The 17982-nt window shown below is 47.3% G+C and overlaps 1 protein-coding gene across 2 annotated transcripts in view; it reads right to left on the bottom strand.

The window, feature by feature from the left end:
• The window catches only part of ACACA (acetyl-CoA carboxylase alpha), a 532248-nt gene extending 518565 nt beyond the window's left edge, over window positions 1-13683 (bottom strand). For both annotated transcript variants that reach the window (XM_088455952.1, XM_088455953.1), the window contains exon 1: window positions 13522-13683. The gene's annotated coding sequence lies outside the window, so the exon portion shown is untranslated. The remainder of the gene's footprint in view (window positions 1-13521) is intronic.
• Between the last annotated feature and the right edge of the window lie 4299 nt (window positions 13684-17982).

Raw genomic sequence — 17982 nt, 5'->3', positions numbered from 1 at the left:
AATTTTTTTTTTATTGAAAATGTTTGATAAGAATGCATGAGCTTTACCATTCATTGTTTCAATACTGCTGGCACAAGCATTGCTTTTAATTGCAATTAGCAAGCAATGTGAGGTGGTCTGAGCAATTTTGCCTTTTTCTGTCGACGCCGGATAAAGATTATTGCATTGTGATAAAGTTTCATCCTCATCTGACCACTTTTCAGCATGGCATGAGAAAGTAAACGTTCATCCTCATTTTCCTCAGTGGAGGACTGTTATATTGCAGTACTACTAATCTCACCATATGAAAACTGAGAATAGACAATAGCACCTAACTGTAATTTCAAATTAACTTTGTTTTTACCACTGCTAGGACATATAACCCACAAAAAAAAAAAAATGTCTACTTGATAAGGGATAGAGAATTTCACAATGTTCATCATCATTTGAATTTATTATATTTGCTAGTCAGTCCAGAATTTCAGAGAAAGAGTCACATACTGGAGTACAAACTTCAATTTAGGTACTACAAATAAAAGTAAACTTTACATACAGTATATTAATATACTAGCCGAGATACCAGACGTTGACCAGGTTGAAGAATGGACCTTGAAGCCTATCTGCAGCCTTAATTTTTTTCACATTGTCCTTGTCTATAACCCTATTCCATTGATCCTGAAATGGACCCCACTGTTTGCTAACATGGATTTAGCCCTGAAATGGACCTACCTATCCATTTATATAGAGTATTTAGACACTGTCACATCAACACTGAGGTATAAACAATGTTGTATAAGCAATGTTGCTGCAATACCGGAGGAGGCAACTGCAATTCCAATCTGTTTTTGGATACAAACTTTGGCCAAAATTAGATTAAGGAGGAATGTTTTTCCTGTTTTCCCTGGAGCACCTAGAAGACAATACCACCAGTTACCATAGCACTAATTTGATTATATGCAACTTTTTGATCTGACACCAGCCTGGGCTCATTTTCTGTCACAAATATCTGCAACTATGCAACATTATAGCTTGTTTCATGTAACATGTCTTTACTAAGACTGGAAGCAGGGCCGTTGCTAGGGTGTTCCGCGCCCCCCAGCAAACTATAAATGTGTACCCTCCTACCCATATTCTTTAAAGGGACAGCGTGCCCTGAAGAGGTGTGGTCTCACAAGGGGCTTGACAACACATAATGACCCCTAATTCAAATTACTCCACACAGTAGCTCAATCTAATTTACATTACACCGCACGTAGTGCCCAATTATACCACATAGTAGTGACCCTTATTCACATTACGACACACAGTAGTGCCCCTTATTCACATTACGACACACAGTAGTGCCCCTTATTCACATAATGCCAGAGTAGTAGAGCACTTTATACACATGCCACAATAGTAGTGCCCCTTGTGCACATGCCACAGTAGTACTGAGAGAAAAGCAGACTGCCCAGCTGCATCCAAATAATTGTAGAGGGCTCAGCGGTCAATAGGGCATCATCCTAGATCAAAATTTAAGGAAATCATGTGACATGCGCTTTCAGTCATGTGATCTATTACCGCATTGCAGCCTTTACTACCCTTTACATGTTTGTTGCCCATGGTGTCTAGATTATCAAACAAAAATACTTAGAATAATGTGTCAAAGCAATACAGAAGGACAATTATGTAACATCGGTAATAAAAATCTGGGAGCAGGATGTTTGGTGGTCAGTCTAGTAGTTTTTTACTGGGGCTCATAGACCTCCACTTACGAAATCAGTAATGGGGGGTGGATAGTCTCCATTTGGATCTTTAGTGTTCATTCTGGCACACTGCACTTGTCACAAACCGTGCAGTTCCTCTATCCTGCCTGGGGTGTCACTCTCTGTTCTGGGGCTTCTAGCACACTCAGCTAATGGAGCAAACTGCTGATATTCAGACCAGAGTGTGCTAGAAGCACCAGAGCAGAGAGCGACACCCCAGGCAGGAAAGAGGAAATGCACAAATTGTGACAGGTGCAGGGTGCTAGAATGAACACTAGATCTTCTATAAGAACATTACTTCCACCGACTTTGCACCTGGTGGGATGAATGCTACCTACAGTAACACAAACTACAAGGAACATTTGTATCAGTAACACATACAAAATATATAACATAATGACAGCTGCATTATTATTCCATCTACCAACATGGCAGAAACCATTTATCATTTTGCAGCAAATAAAGTAGCATTTTTAATGAAGTGACCGTCAGATAATACGGGGAATATCCCAGTGACCACCATATAATGCTGGGAACACCGCAATGACAGCCAGATAATGCAGGGAACATTGCAGTGACCGCCAGATAATAGTAGAGAGTGTAGCAATGACCACCAGATAATGCATAGAGCGTAACAGTGACCACCAGATAAAGTAGAGAGCGTAGCAGTGACTTCCAGATAATGCAGAGTCCATCATTGACCAACATATAACACAGGGCTTGACAATTGTTTTTTAAATCTAGGAGCCAGGATGAAAGTGGAGGAGCCACATCACTGTCAACCCAAAAAAATAACAGGAGTGATTGAGGACACAGCCCTGTGTGTTATGCAACTGTTATATACACTATACTAGTCCACAAAATGGGCACAGTTGAATGGATATAGCAACATGGAGGCCCCCTCACTGCACAGCTCCTCTGCTCCACCCCCAACCCTCCAGTAATAACAGACCACATTTCATATAAAACAATGGTGCCAGAAAGTACAACAGAACCCCCCTCTCCTCGTGGTCACACCAATATCCCTCTGAAGCTGCTCCACAATCCCTGGCCATGCATAGAACCTATTACCGGGGAGCTCTTTGCAGCCAGAGGGGATGCAATCGGGAAGCCGGCTGACATTTTACAGACAGCCGGCTTCCCGACTGTCATATCCCGGCGAGGGTGAAATGCCGGCGTCTAGATGTAGACGCCGCTCATTTCACTGACACCGGGAGACTGGCACCCGGCATCCCGATTGAAGGGATGCCAGGCGCCGCGAGCGGACAGCCACGGGGGGGAGGGTTAGGTTTAGGGCTCCCAGGGGGGACTTAGGGTTAGGCACCCCCTGGGAGGTTAGGGTTAGGCTAGGGGGAGGGAGGGTTAGGCACCCCTGGGGGGAGGTTATGGTTAGGCACCTCCCCGGGGGACTTAATTTTAGGCAGCGGGGAAGGGGGGGGATTAGGGTTAGGCACTTGGAGGGGAGGTTAGGGTTAGGCACCCCTAAGGGAGGGTTAGGGTTAGGGGGGTAGGTTAGTTAATACTTACATAGGGACGATCGGGATTTCCAGTGCTGCCGAGATCTGTTCCAGTGTCGGGCTGCCGCTGCGGCCGGCAGTATTTCATACCGATTCCCAGCCAGAGATAGGAGACAATAGACAGCCAGGACGTACAGGAGGATCAGCGTAGACGGAGACAGACAGCATGGGTCAGAGCAGGCCAGGATGGAAGAGTCATCGATGCAGGATGGGACGGACAGGAGGAGTCAGCGCAGGCCAGGATGGACACAGGCACAGCAGTCACTCAGCACATGCACTCCTATGCATGAAATGAACACCGCAATAATATAGGCTCGAATCTCCGCGGGAGCTGATGAGGAGCTGCCTCATCTCTCACATTAAAATCTGGTAACCATGACAACCTGGCCCCTGGGATTTGTCAAGCCCTGATATAACAGATAATATGAATATACCCCTCACACAAACAGAAACACAATAATTATACCCACGCACACAAATTAATACACCAGCCCCAGCAAAGACAGTATTAACCCCCCCACCCCAAGTAAAAAACAAATACACACCTCCACATTGAATAAGTATACCATCCTCCTAGATAACATTTAAACATTTTCACACCTCCACTAGCACATACCAGAAGGAGGAAGTGTCTGGTCCCTGCAGAGCTCCAGGCCTGGGAACAGGAAAATTCAGACTGAGACAGGACAGACTAGTAAAGGGGCGGAGACTCAGGGCAAGGGGGTGGCATACCTCCCAACATGACCCTCTCCAGGAGGGACACAATGCTCTGGTCCTGGACTTCCCTGGTAATTTATGATTGGTGGAGGCTCCAGAGGTGGGGCTGCAGTACAGTCCAAAATTCAAATAGGGGAGTCACACCAACTGCCAGTGAGTCCCAGCCAGTGATGTTTGGCAGCGTGTGAAATGACAGTTGGTGTGGCTCCGCTATTTGAATTTTGAACTGTGCTGCAGCCCAAACTCTTACCAGGGAAGTCCAGGACCAGAGCATTGTGTCCCTCCTGGAGAGGGTCATGTTGGGAGGTATGGGGTGGGGTCTTGGCAAGGGACAGGAAGGAGTAGATCTGAAGTCAAACAGGGTGTATGAGAGGACTGGGTCTCAGGAGATGGGCACAGTCTTAGCCAGGAGGGGGTAGATTAGAATATTCAGACAGATTAGATGAGGGGGCGGGGACAGGAGGTGAATAGATTGCACAGAATAGAGTCAAAGTGGTGACAGACAGGGTAGAGAGGATAGGAGGGGGCGGAGACTCCAGGTGAAGGGACAGGAGATTCAGTAGAATTCAGTCAGAGACCAGGGTAGTGATAGGGTAGAGGATAGGAGGGGAGGTCAGGCAGGGAGGGGATCACGCACTGGCAGCTGTACAGAGGACTCAGGAATTAAAAAGCAGTACGGTCATCCGGCCATTAGTCACAGCTCCTCGACCCTCACTGGAAGCATTGTACTGGCCTAGGAAGGGGGGGTGCCTGCCCACCGCCTTGCCCACGAGCAGCAAGGGGATGGGACTGTGTGAAGAGCTGGTCAGACTCAGCCGTCCTTCTACAGTAGGGTTCCGCTGCCTGTATGACAGGAGCAGCGGCAGCCGGCAGCAGCAAGAACTGACAGGGAGAGCACTTCTTCAGCCTGGCGCCTCCCTGCAGTGCAGGATCTGCTGAGCGGGTTGTGCCGGCCCTGATTGGAAGCGTTACTTCAGTCAGGAGTTGGAAGCCCTAACTGATGCAGACTCTTGTCTACCAACTGTTGAATTTTGTCCTCCAAGCAGATGAGAGCTTGCGTTGCTAATCTGTGTCTACCATCAACCCAGGATCCTGTAAAAAGCCTGTGAGTGTCCAGCAAGGGTATGTGAAAGAAACCCCTGCTGTTTTACCTGATGTGACACTCACCTTTACAGACTGGTACACCCTTTTCATTCGTTGCTTCATGGTTTAAGCTAATTGTTTGATGTTTATTGCTATATTATCAAAATAAGCCATTTGTACTATTCATACATGATATGGTACATTTTTATTTGTTTAATACATCTTTATAAATTTATATGGCATCGTTGTGAGGATTGTGTCCAGCGCCCAGGTCACTATAGGTGGGGAAAGGATTATTATCTCAATTTGGGGAAAGGAAACCCCTAATAGTGACCATAGGCAGCTGAATCACTTATATCTGCGCCCTCTGAGTCAACCACTATATTATTTCTGATGCAGACTCTTGCCTACCATCTGTTGAATTTTGTCCTCCAAGCAGATGAGAGCTTGATTGCATCAGTACATTGTAACCCAAGCTCTGGATTGGCTCGTCTTGCTTCATAATGAATGTCTTCCCTCATATTTTCTGTACAGTCAAACCCGGGTTGACTTAAGACCCCTACACACTAGACTATTTTGTTAATGATTTGGCCGATTCAGACGCATCGGGACGACAAACCGTTCAAATCGTCCAGTGTGCATGCACTACATCGTGCAGTGTGCACCTGATCTTTTGTCCATGCAGTCCAATCAGGTAATGCGGCCGACGATCCCATACAGCGTTATGCGGCGGGGGCCGAAATGTCGGCTCGTCAGCAGGGGGGGGTCGTGTGTCACATCACTGGGTACACACGTCCTGCAGTGTGCACCTGATCTTTTGTCCATGCAGTCCAATCAGGTAATGCGGCCGACGATCCCATACAGCGTTATGCGGCGGGGGCCGAAATGTCGGCTCGTCAGCAGGGGGGGGGTCGTGTGTCACATCACTGGGTACACACGTCCTGCAGTGTGCACCTGATCTTTTGTCCATGCAGTCCAATCAGGTAATGCGGCCGACGATCCCATACAGCGTTATGCGGCGGGGGCCGAAATGTCGGCTCGTCAGCAGGGGGGGGGTCGTGTGTCCCATCACTGGGTACACACGTCCTGCAGTGTGCACCTGATCTTTTGTCCATGCAGTCCAATCAGGTAATGCGGCCGACGATCCCATACAGCGTTATGCGGCGGGGGCCGAAATGTCGGCTCGTCAGCAGGGGGGGGGTCGTGTGTCACATCACTGGGTACACACGTCCTGTAGTGTGTAAACAGCTTTAGTAACTGTCAGTAAGGTGCAGTGTGACAGTTGATTCTCTGATTCACTACTCTTCCATTGGAGCTCTGCCTTCCCCCCACTGGTACATATCAGCCTGTGCCCTCAGATCACTGCAGTTTTAGGCACTGGAAGACATCCTGAGTGAACTTGCTTAAACAAAAAATTTAATTCTTAGACTCAACTGCCTACTTGGTGGGCACCATGTAGACCTCCATGGCCCTGATGAACTACAAACATAGCAAAAACACTAATCCTAGTCAAACTACACCACCATGCCAAATTTGGTGGAGCTAGGTACAAAACTAGCTGTGCATAAACCACAGACAGACATACACTTTCTCGCTTATTATATAGATTAATGACCAATGTATCAAAAATTTGAGCACACAATAAGCATTAAATAAAAATATGTATATAATTAAAAATATAAATTATATCAAAAGTTGTAAATAACCAAACAATGGGTCTTCACTGTAAACAAATCACAGTACTAGTCCTTAAGGAACTTTATTAATTTATAGTGACAATATCAGGTTGGTTCCTGTTAATATATACGTGACATTTTATTTGTATATTTAAAACTGGTACTTGTAAATACTCAAATTTACATGAATACACAATCTTTAAAACACAAATTTGACCCAAATATGGATTTAGGCTTTGGGGAGCCCTAAGCATTTAAGACTGGGGGGTCCCAAAAAAGCAACATTTGGGACACGGGGATTGACTTCTTATGTGCAAGCCATTGGCATGTACATGAAAATGGACCGTGGTCACTAGTGTGTTACTGCTACTTCATGAAGCGATGAGCAGTTCCTTTTTATTCTGTAATATTCAGATCTTAAAAATTGCATCATATTGGCCAGTGCCGTAACTAGACATTTTGGTGCCCTGTCCAAGAAGAAGCAACGGTGCCCGGTGCCCCCCCTCCCTATTTGCTATGTATATGCGCTATGTGCGATGGCACCAACCTAGTTACGGCCCTGATAGTGGCTATCCAGGTATCACGTGTTTTCGATAACCAATAAGATAAATTTGAACTTGAGCTAATTTGGTAAAAAGAATAAAGTAAAAAATGAACCTCTCATCTCTAATTTCATGTCATGCAGGGTGCATGTACATTGCTTGCCCAGCTGCTGTGCTGCCCCCTGCCACACGTGCACAGCAGGTGAGAGCATTCCCTCCCTACCTTTCCTCCCTGTGAGACAATGCAGCCCGCATATATTGAGAGGGGGGTAAGCAGGTACTAATAGTGTCGGCTTGTTGGAGGAGCCGGGGTCCACCGCTGGGTGCAGGGTGTGTGGGGCATACCCTGCACCCATATTTTAATACTTACCTCTCCGAAGTCCCACGTCGGAGCTATCAGCGCTGTATAAAATCACCTGGAAAATCGCCGCCGCATACATTTTCCTGGTGTTTTGCGCATGCGCTGTAGGGAAATTGCCGGGAAAATGGCTGCTGCGCCATTTTCCCTGTGACCTGTGCAGCAGACTCTGGGCACAAACGAGTCTATTGCTGCGACGCTGTGCTCAGTGTGCTGCCAGAGATAGAGGAGGGGGCCGCAGACTGAGACTGCACACGGACCTCTTCCTGTTATGCCACGGGGGTGACTCTGAGGGTGTAAACCGATTATCACCTTGAGGGCGGGGTAATTCTTGGCAGGATGCGGCCGTGCTTCAGCTGTGGGAGCTGGACGATGTCTTGGCAGGATGGGCCTAATGGCTGTGAAGATGAGGCAGCCTTTGGGCCATGCAGCAGCCATGAGGGCTGGTCAGCCTTGGCTAGTTGCGACCTGGGGGCTGGAGGTGAGATGCAGCCTTTGGGCTGTGGAAGCAACCTTGAGGGATGGTCGGTCTTGGCTAGTTGCGGCCTGAGGGCCGGAGGTGAGATGCAGCCTTTGGGCTGTGGAAGCAGCCTTGAGGGCTGGTAAGTTTCTGATGGTATGAATTCAAAGAGGTGACGTGTGGCCGGGTTGACACAGGCGCAGGCATGTTGAATTCCGCAACAAGGACACTGGAGTGAGGCCAATGTCGCCGGGTTGACACTGGTGTACAATACTGGATTGCGCCCTTGGGACGCTAAAGTGCGACCAATGTCGCCACATTGACTCTGGCGTTGGTATACTGAATAACGTTCTGAGGATACTGGAGTGCAGCCAATGTCGCCAGGTTGACACTGACGAGGATGTGCAGAATAGCACTCTGAGGAGGCTAAAGTGCGGCTAATGTCGCCGGGTTGACACAAGCCACCAGGCACTAAAATGCGCCCAGGGGTGCACTCTGTACCGCTAGGATGGCACACGCAGCTGAGCGCAGAGATGCACGCTGTGCTGCCTGGGTGACTCGCGCAGCACACAGCAGGTGGAATGCAGATCATGCCGCCTGGATGGAACACAGAGGCCGAGGTAATTTATCAAGACTGGAACAATAAAGAGGCTGGAACACTGGAACTCTACTGGCATACAGGAGATACAGTCACAAACCGAAACACAAAACTCTATCACAAGCATGAAGTGAAGGACTGGCTGGAATTTAACAGAAACAGGGCCCAACCAGAGCAAGTCTCCCTAATGACAGACCAGTGAGCACCTTGGCTGTGCAGAGGCAGGAGAATCAATCAGTGTGCACCTGATAGTGCACACAGACAGGCAGTAATTAGTGCAGAGGCTCAGCAGCAACCAAGACTGGAACTGCAAACAATATGCTGCTAACCACAAATCCAAACAGGAGGAAGGAGGAGACTTCAGCGAACACTTGTCCGGCGTTCGCCTCACATGGTATTCGCAGTGCGGCGGCTTGTGACACCTCCTCTCTTAATATGCCCATGCCGCCACTGCCTCTTAACTGTCAACACCCTCTCTCCTCAGACCAGCACATGCTGCTGTGTGCTGAGCTGCAGTAGGACCTGGGAGGCTGGTGCCGCTGTCTAGACCAGCTCTCTACAGGCCTGCATATATACACATAAATACTCACATAAACATACATACAGTGTCACACCTATACACTAACATACATACTGTAACACACCTACAGTATACACACATACTGTATATACAGTGACATATGCATACAACAGAATACGGAACAGTTTCCTATGATTGACGGTAATTGTGAATAAAAGAAGATCATCACTTTTTATTAGAATGTTTTAGAGCATTTCACAATGTTTACTATGTACTCACAAGGTATTCTACACTGCTACTAATTGTTTTGATGTGATTATACATTCTGAGGGATAAGAGAGAATAAGTTATTAGCAATCACAATGATCAATAAATGTTTTTCTATCTGTCTTTTTCTGAATGGGTAAATAAAATCAGGCATGCATTGATATAGAGCACAGATCTTGATCACAGTTAACTATATCTGATTTATTATTAATCTGAGATATAGGAATATGGCTCAGGAAATAAAGTGCTACAATCCCAGGTGATTAAACATACACATATTGTTTATTCTTGAGGCTAGTTGCAACATTTGTTGCGATAGTAGCAAGTCACTGGTGACAGAAGGATACAGAGTCTTTTTGAGACCAATTTATTTGTAATAGGACTATTTACCCCAATGAATATTATATGTAATAATCCTGCCACACATTTTAAGAATATTTTCTCACCCTACTTGCTTGAACATTATGCCATATATGTAGAGTTATATTGGTGTTAAGATTTTATAAATTATATTCATTTTCAAACAAGATAATAAAAGTTATATTTTAATTTGTTGTGACCTAGTGCACTATCAATCTATATCTTTTGTTGTTGCTAAATATATGTACTCACAAGGAACAGATTTTTGCTTATACAGTAACTATGATTTCCTGTATACCTACAGTATATGAATTTTATAGATTGTGCTTTTATTTTTTTGAAAGGCAAAAGGGATATACAGTAGGCCTAGACACACCACTGCTTATTTTTTTCCTTTGTGAATTAAGTTTTGAGAATTGAGAATGCATTGAGTTTAGGTCGGAATCTTCTTTTAAAAGACTGGTAAAGGAAGTTTCAATTTGTTTCACATTTTCATAAACAAACTATTTCATAAGTCAAACATAAAAATGTTGTTCCTAGGTGAAGGTATTTGATATAATAAGTATTGTGAGAGTAAGTTATTTATTTCAGATCTGTTTTGTTTGTTTTTTGCTTAAGTCATTTTGAAGTTCCACTAAAAGTCAATATTGTCGAAGCTGAATAATTGGCTGAGACAAGTTCAGTTTAAAATTTAATCACGGCGACGCCATCTTACGACTGGCCGCAAGACGCCATCTTGAAAATTAGATCGCAAGACGCCATTTTGCGAATGGTCGCCTAAGCGTCATTTTAGATAAGCTCACATTTTAGTACATGTGGCGATGATACTATGAGCACCATGCGATTGCATATTTCACCATTTCTCATACACACATTAATGCGCACAATTGCGCTGTTAACTAGTCGCATATTAGCGAATGCATAGGACTTTGTATGAAACCGCTGTTTTATTAGCTGTATGCGCACACTTCTGCCCCAAGTTAACTAGCGTCCTAATATCAAACCCTTAATACCCACACATTATATATTCACACATAAGGTTCAATAAGCTTTAAAGTGTATGATTTAAGTTGGTTCAGTTAGTTTAAATGCTGAGAAATAAAGAGATTTGATAACCAAGGTATTATACATGCTAAACAAGTCGTGTTTGGTCTTGTACTGATGCGTATTCTTTTTTCAGTATTCCGGTGTTATCGGTGGGAGGTTGCATCATGCAAACTCGAGTTATGGATCACAGAACCTACAAGCAACAAAATGTATATTTCAGGAACAACTGTTAGGATGTTGCAGGGGGCATGAAGAGACAGATCCCCAGCTGTTAGAGGCAGGGAGAGTCTATTTGAACCAGCCTGTTAAATGTTCTGTAACAGATGCTTCTCCCTTGGGAACCAATGACATCAGCAACAAACTTCCCTATTGTCCTGTTTATTCTGGGGGGGTAATAAATATCTGTGCACGAACGCTGGTTCTCAGTCTTCGTGCTGAACGCTGTATGACCAGGGGTCTCTTGCTTATGCCTATCTCCGGGTCCGGAAGCACTGCGTATGTATACTGTACTTGGGTCTGTATAATTTCCTTTTGCGCCTAAATTGTGTCTAGATCAATTGCGTGTAACTGTCTGAACTTTTACCTGAATAACACTTGTGCTTTGGAACCACAGATTCCACGTCTAAGTCTTTATTTATGGTATGACTGCGTACGCAAATTAGCGTCATCCTCAGAAGGTATAGGCAGGATATTAGAAGGTATAGGCAGGACATTAGAAGGTATAGGAAAGTGTGTATAGAGGTTCTGATCCAGTATCGTTAATATGTTTAGTCAAAATAACACTTTAGAGTTATGATAATTGCTAAATCCTCTTAAAATGTTATTCAGAAAGTACAATTATACAGTGTTAATGGAGCAGTTAAAAATTTAAAAATTAGTTATTCATTCTGAAAAATACCAGCTATGGGGTCCTATGTACTAATAATCGTGGAACTGCCGCGGTTAAGGATTGTATCACGGCGGATATTTTCATGCTTAATGATAATATACCCGCTATGTATAAAGGGGAACTCGCAGGGACAGCGGTTGTGGTAACCGCTGTCCCCGAGAGTTATATCCCCAGCACTTGGGAAACACTTCTCCAGGTGAAGCAGACACTGCACATGAGCATACTGTTAGTTTCTGACGCCAGCCGAAGGCTGTGGGAGAGAGAGCGGAAGATCTCTCTCCTGCTTGCAAGCCTCCATAAGCTTAAAGCAGTTCACACCATCTGAAGATGGTGTAAACTAATGGGGCCAAACTCCGAAAAGCTTAGCTTCGGAACTGCATTCTAAAGTGCCAGTTAGCACTCTGACAGAGATTTCTGTGCACTGTGCTATTTGTACATAGCGACAATTCATAAACTTTTATAGAAACTGCAGTAACTACATAATTCTATGGAAAGAAAAAAAAGCTTGTTCTTGCCAATATGGTAATGCCTCCTGCATGTATTAATGATCCAAGCTGCGTCCTTGGACTCAGCATCGGATCATCTGAGTGAACCTCTGCTGGCTGAATGACCATGGGGTCATGCAAGCCGACTGTCGCATATGAGGGAAAGAGGTCAGGAAATCTTCATCAGCCGACAGAAATCCTGGCCTCTTCCTTCCCCCTCAATGGCGAAGAAACGACTCCGGTTTGGGAAATGAAGGCTTTCTCCGCACCCTTTGTGCCCCGAAACGGCATCAGAATGTCAAACATTGACAGTCTGCTGCAGCACTGCATGCATGCATACCTGTACTGCACATGCACAGAACGGACCCTGCGCAGATTCCCAGCCATCAGGAATCTGCATGCACTGCTGAATCAGGCCCAGGGTCCTGATAACACGTGTTGAAGCAGCCTGGTGCTATTAGATTGCCACTGCAACTTGATGCTACAAAGATGTATTCATATTGGTAACAAGTCTAGTTTTAAAATACATTTACGATGGTCACAATTGCAATACATAAATGTAAGAACCCAAAAAGAACTTTTTTTCTGGGAATGTGAATTTACTGTAAAAAACCTGTTTTACAGTACATGGATTGCGCTGTTTGTTAAAATAACCAACAACTGATATAGGGGCTTATTTATCAAGCTTTTGGTTTTTCCATACAATTATGTAGTAACTGAATTTCTTCATGATTTTATGAACCATTGCTATGTACTAATTGCACAATGCAGGAGCTTTCACAGAACTCTGGCAAAGTGCTAATTAGCACTGCAGATTGCAGTCCCCAATATTACTGATTGACTTGGGCTTCCAGATCCATTTGTCATAGATATATAATTATTTTTCTATATTACACACACTTTTACAAGACTACAGCAAACGCATGGATGCGGCGCTATAATTCCTCTGTGAGGCTCCCGCACTGAGTGATGTGCTGTACCGGGAAACCCCGAGGTAGATGGGGAATAAACACATCACCATGTGCTCTCCTGTAACATCCTACCAGCCGTCACATGTACATATACATAAATAGCCACACATCCCTGTATCCTGTGTGCAGCACAGGTGACCTGCCCCAGTAACAGAGCGCACAAGTCCGCTCCATGCTAAAATCTACTACAGATACTCAGGCCACACACTGGGAGCTGTCAGCGCAGCGCACACAGATTACTCCCATTCATTCCCCGCAACATCCCCGATCTTTTCATCACCCACACAGGTGACACAGGGATACTCACCCGTCAGCGGCTACAGCTGGGATAAGGGTCACCGGCAGCCTCTCACTGGCCAATCACCGGCTTAGACGAGCACTGACTGAACACAAGATGCTAAATCCGCACAGCGGTGTCTCCTAACGCAGGTTACAATCCCCCTTCGTCCAGCCTCCATTCACCGAGAGCCCGCCCCTTGCCCGGCAGCCTCAGCCGAGGAGTGGTGTGACCGGGGTTACCTCAGTGCGTGCAGCTCGGAGACCCGCCCCGGGGGCAGGCCGCACTCCGGCTCTGACTGTGTGACAGGAACCAGTAGGATGTGTGGGGTGTGTGTAGGAGGGGCCGCGATAGATGGTCCGAGCAGAGAGGGCGGGGGCGCTGTCATTATGGTTGCTACAATGCCAAATATGTGTCCAAGCACAGCAGACAGACGTACCACCACTGTTTGCATCTGATGTAACCTGTCTGGCGGAAAGGTTACTATAGTGTGTATACTGCATGCATAGTATATCTCTATCTATCTATAGAGCTATATAATATCAATATAGATATATATCTATATATAGATAGAGCTATAGATATACTGTAGATATAGATAGATAGATAGATAGATAGATAGATAGATAGATAGATAGATAGTGTTAAACGCAGAATTTCTAGAGCGGTGTTTCCAAATGCTTGATTCCAAACGGGGGGGAGGCAGAAAAAGAACTGTGCAGTGCCCTGGACATAGATGTACAGATTGGTCTCCTTATGTACTGGATAGTGTATTACAGGGGCTGGCTGGCAACTTTTAGCCTGATGGGCAAATGCATGCAGGCGGCCCTGGCAGAGGAGTAGCGTGTGGCCAGGGTGCCCGAAGAACGTGCGTGCTACGGTCCCCCACCCCCTCAAGTGTTCCAGGGAGGAGGCGGGTCCATATGGGATTAATGTAAACTAAAAATAAAGATTAGGGGCAGCCCCGTTGTGGTGCCCATATGCAGTGCCCCCCTGTGCCCCAGGAGAGGACCCCCTTATGCAGGATTCCAGTAGTGCCCCCAGTAGTGATCCCCCCTATGCAGTGCCCCTTATACAGTGCCCCCAGTAGTGGTCCCCCCTGTGCAGTGCCCCTTGTGCCCCCAGTAGTAAGCCCCTTATATAGTGCCCCCAGTAGTGGTACCCCCTATGCAGTGCCCCTTATGTAGTGCCCCCAGTAGCAGGTCACCCCCATGTAGTGCCCCCAATAGTGGTAACCCTTATGCAGTGCCCCTTAAATAGTGGCCCCAACTGTAGTCTCCCTCCTATGCAGTACCCCCAGTATTGCCCTTTTTATAGAGCCCCCAGCAGTGGTCCCTCGAACCAGTGCCCCCAGTGGTAGTCCCCTCCCCCCTATGTAGTGCCCCTAGTAGTAGTCCCCTCCCCCCTATGCAGTGCCCCTAGTAGTTGTCCCCTCCCCTTGTAGTGCCCCTAGTAGTAGTAGTCCCCTCCCCTTGTAGTGCCCCTAGTAGTAGTAGTCCCCCCTTGTAGTGCCCCTAGTAGTAGTAGTCCCCCCCCTTGTAGTGCCCCCAGTAGTAGGTCCTCCTTGTAGTAGTAGTCCCCCCCTTGTAGTGCCCCCAGTAGTAGTCCTCCCAGTTGTAGTCCCCCCCTTGAAGTGCCCCCAGTAATAATCCCCAGTAGTGGTCTCCACCTTGCAGTGCCACCAGTAGTGGCCCCCCCTTGTAGTCCCCCCCTGTTGTTGCCCCCCCAGTAGTGATCTCCCCCTTGTAGTGCCCCCAGTAGTGGTCTCCCTCTTGTAGTGCCCCCAGTAGTAGTCCCTCCCTCTTGTAGTGCCCCCAGTAGTGGTTACCCCTTTGTAGTGCCCCCAGTAGTGGTAGTCCCCCCAGTAGTAGTAGTCCCCCCCTTATATTGCCCCCAGTAGTAGTAGTCCCCCCCTTGCAGTGCCTCCAGTAGTGGTTCCTCCCTTGTAGTGGCCCCAGTAGTAGTAGTCCCCCCCTTGTAGTGCCCCCAGTAGTAGTAGTCCCCCCTTATATTGCCCCCAGTAGTAGTAGTCCCCCCTTGCAGTGCCTCCAGTAGTGGTTCCCCCTTGTAGTGCCCCCAATAGTAGTAGTCCCCCCCTTGTAGTGCCCCCAGTAGTAGTAGTCCCCCCCTATATTGCCCCTAGTAGTAGTAGTCCCCCCCTTCCAGTGCCTCCAGTAGTGGTTCCCCCTTGTAGTGCCCCCAGTAGTAGTAGTGCCCCCAGTAGTAGTAGTCCCCCCCTTGCAGTGCCCCCAGTAGTGGTTCCCCCCTTGTAGTGCCCCCAGTAGTAGTAGTCCCCCCCTTGTAGTGCCCCCAGTAGTAGTAGTCCCCCCCCTTGTAGTGCCCACCCCTCCCCCAGTAGACGCACGTGATAAAAAAAAAAACAACACTTACCTCAATCCCCGCTCCTGCCGTTGCCATCTGCTCCTCCGTCTGTCCTTCTCGGGCCGGGCCGCTCTGCATTATGGGAGAGACGTCATGACATCATGACGCCTCTCCCATTACCCACTGCGGGAGCCGGAAGATGGAGCGGCTCCTGCAGTGGGCGCAGCAGCAGCTAATGAGAGTCTGACAGACTCTCATTAGCTGCTGATCGAAACAAACACACAGCTGCCGGTGCCGGCGGCTGTGTGTTTGTCACTTGTGTAGCGCTGACCGAACTCCGTCCGGTCAGCGCTACACACGCGGTGCAGTCTGTGTCACAGTGACACAGACTGCCCGCGGCCTGTGGCCCGCATGACGCTGCGGTCCGGGGTGCACATGGCACCCTGCCCCCTGGCCCAGCCCGCCACTGGTGTATTACTATACAGTATTAATAATTGACCCTATACAGTAAATGGTCTATATCAGTGTACCCCTAACAGTGCATGTTTTCCAGATCTCCTAGTTGGTGCACAAGTATATTCATTACTGGCTGGCACATTTTAAAAGATCAACAGGTAGTGAAAATTATTTCATTTGTGACAGGGGATTTTAAAAATATGCAACTTTACTATTATATGCTATTTATATTGTGGTCCTCATGCTGTGGGATAGGGAGGGGAGTTTCCAGGCAACCGGAATCCCCTTGCATTTGCCTATGTATATATAAAGATATATATATCTATATAGATGGATATATATAGCTATCTATATATAGATGGATATATTATTAGGGCACAGTTGTGTCCTTATATTAAGGCTGAATAAAAAAAACCTGAAATCTCAATAGAGAATTCCGGAGGGGGCGGCTTAGTGTTTAAGGGGCTACACCTCAAAAGCTATAGGAAGGACCAAGCTAAAATTTTTCATGAGCGGGACGAACTGTAGCTCGGTGCTGCATGCCAAATTTCAGGGCAAATGTTCTCTATGGGGGATTTTTGAGAAGGCTTAACTCAAGGTAGGGGGCAAATTTAGACTGGGGGTTTGTTTTATTAGGTAGCAGTTGTTCCAGAGTAGGGCCTTTTGGGGTTCAGGTAATTGAGAAAGTTACAGTTTTTAAACCATTACCTCACAAATGCGCCATTACATAGATAGGAAGATTCAATTCCTTGCGCAGCCTCAGTAGGAGCAGATGTACTCATTGTGACTTCACTTGGGTGCACCAAGTTGGCTGTCCTCTGTGGGCGGTATCGGGGGCCGGGACCGGGGCAAAGGAAGCCGGCGTTTGATGTGGCCAGGACCCGGGGGGACGTAGCGGGCATTAGCGGCGGCTGAGACCTGGGGGAGAAAGCAGGTGGTGGCGGTGTGGCCGTTAGCAGCCTAGGCGGGGCGAGCGGTGGGCAGTAGGACCCGGGGGAGGTGGCCAGCGTCAGCTGCAGATGCAAGGCTCGTGAAGCCTGCATCTGTGTGTAAACATTTTTTTACATGTGTAAAAAAAAACATTAGAAAGGGCATCCCCCCCCCCCCCCGAAAGAGCAACCAGCACCGGGCTTTTAGTGACCCAGTGCTGGTTGTGCAAAATACGGAGTAGTATTAAGCACAACCAGCACCAGGCTACTCAGAACGAGTCCTGGTTGCCAAAATATGGGGAACAAATGACGTAGGGGTCCCTCATATTCAGCGCAACCAGCACTGGGCTCTGATTCGGTCCTGGTCCTGGAATTCAGGGCAAATAAATGAGTAGGGTTCCCATGTATTTTCCAGAACCAGCACCAGACTTTTTCTAGTGGGAGGCTGATGCCACAGCCAGGGGAGCCCTTTCACCAGGCCCCCCAGCCAAAGCATTGAAAAGCTGCCGAAGAGAGAAGACACCGGGGAAGTCGTGGATGGGCAGCGCCCTCCAGGTGAAGTCGCCGTGGAAGTCCTAGTCCTATCAACCCAGCACCCACCGCCCCAGGGGTGCCGGGGATAGCCCCGGGCTATCAACCAAGGCCTGGGGTGCCCTGGAGAGGGATCCCTGGCCTGGACTGACTAGCTGTCAGGGTTAATGCTTCGCCTGGGGGCCCGGTGAAAGGGCTCCTTTGGCTGTGGCATAAGCCCCCCGCTAGAAAGAGTCTGGTGCTGGTTCTGGAA

Source organism: Taudactylus pleione, unplaced genomic scaffold, assembly GCF_031769625.1.
Source record: "Taudactylus pleione unplaced genomic scaffold, aTauple2 ptg000682l, whole genome shotgun sequence".
Lineage (NCBI taxonomy): Eukaryota > Metazoa > Chordata > Amphibia > Anura > Myobatrachidae > Taudactylus > Taudactylus pleione.
The sequence above is the reverse complement of the archived record's forward strand: the minus strand, read 5'-3'. Positions and strand labels throughout refer to the sequence as shown.